A 1,113-nucleotide genomic window follows, 5' to 3' on the forward strand; every position below is an offset into this window, starting at 1 on the left:
AATTTTGAGATCAGGACCTGAGCCGAAGTTGGACACTCAGCCGACTGAGCCATCCAGGCGCCCCTAGTTGGTCTTTTTTGACTTGGTATGTTAAGGCCTGCATTTCTTTCCAGTGCATCTGGTGATTAACTTATTCGTAGACTGGATTACACACAGTTGCTTACTTGGAAAACCTCATCCCAGGTAGGCACATCAGAGCCTCAATCTCCGAATGCCTGAAATCAGCCACACGCAGGAAGGAATCCAGACTTATATCTGGCCTGGACCTTTCTCTTCATGTAAGTCCAAGAAGAGACAAGGCTGACCAAAAAGACATGGAGGCGAAGGGTCTGGGGCTCTTCTCCCTAACAATTTCAGAAGCACGTCCACGGGAAAAAGGCCTGGCCTCTGATGTTGCACAACCAACCGGGGAGAGCTGAACAGTGGCCTCGATTTACCAAGTTCTCGAACCCCGACCCTGTAACATCAAGGAAGTGTCCCATCATGGAGGAGGAAGTAAAAATAAAATGGTTCCCCTGTTAGCAGTCACTGAAACAGACCTTCATTCTGAAGCATGTGGAGCCTGACTCAGAATGCCACTAAGCCAGGACACAGCCTGGAAGCGGCAGTCACCCGTGTCCATGTGACCAAAGGGGACACGCCTAGCCATAGCACCGGGCCCTGACACAGCGCTCCTCCCTACAAATCAGACGGACCCGGGCTAGATGTCCCCATCTGCAGATACAGCTCAGGGTCAGAGTGACACCTTGGCTCCGTGCTGGCGGCACCATGACTGACACGGCACCGTTCTTTGTTTTCACGTCCCGACCAGGTTTTCCCTCACAGGACACTTGAAGGAGCGGTTATCTGGCGGGTCGGGGCGCACTCCAAGGAGACAAAGCAGCGACTGTGGAACAGAGGCCGAGAAGGATGACTGTTTATAAACATTTGGAATTTTATTTAAAAAAAAAAAAAAAAAAACAAAAAACAAAAACATCACAACCATGAACATTGTTACAGTTAGAGGCCCTCTTGGTTCTCCACAATGATACTGAGCATGCTCACAAGGGGTTCCCATTGTTTAGTCTTAGTTAAACAACCATCTTTAAAAGAAGGAAAAAAAACTCGGCACAC

The sequence above is a fragment of the Panthera leo genome, chromosome D3 (assembly GCF_018350215.1).
Source record: "Panthera leo isolate Ple1 chromosome D3, P.leo_Ple1_pat1.1, whole genome shotgun sequence".
NCBI lineage: Eukaryota > Metazoa > Chordata > Mammalia > Carnivora > Felidae > Panthera > Panthera leo.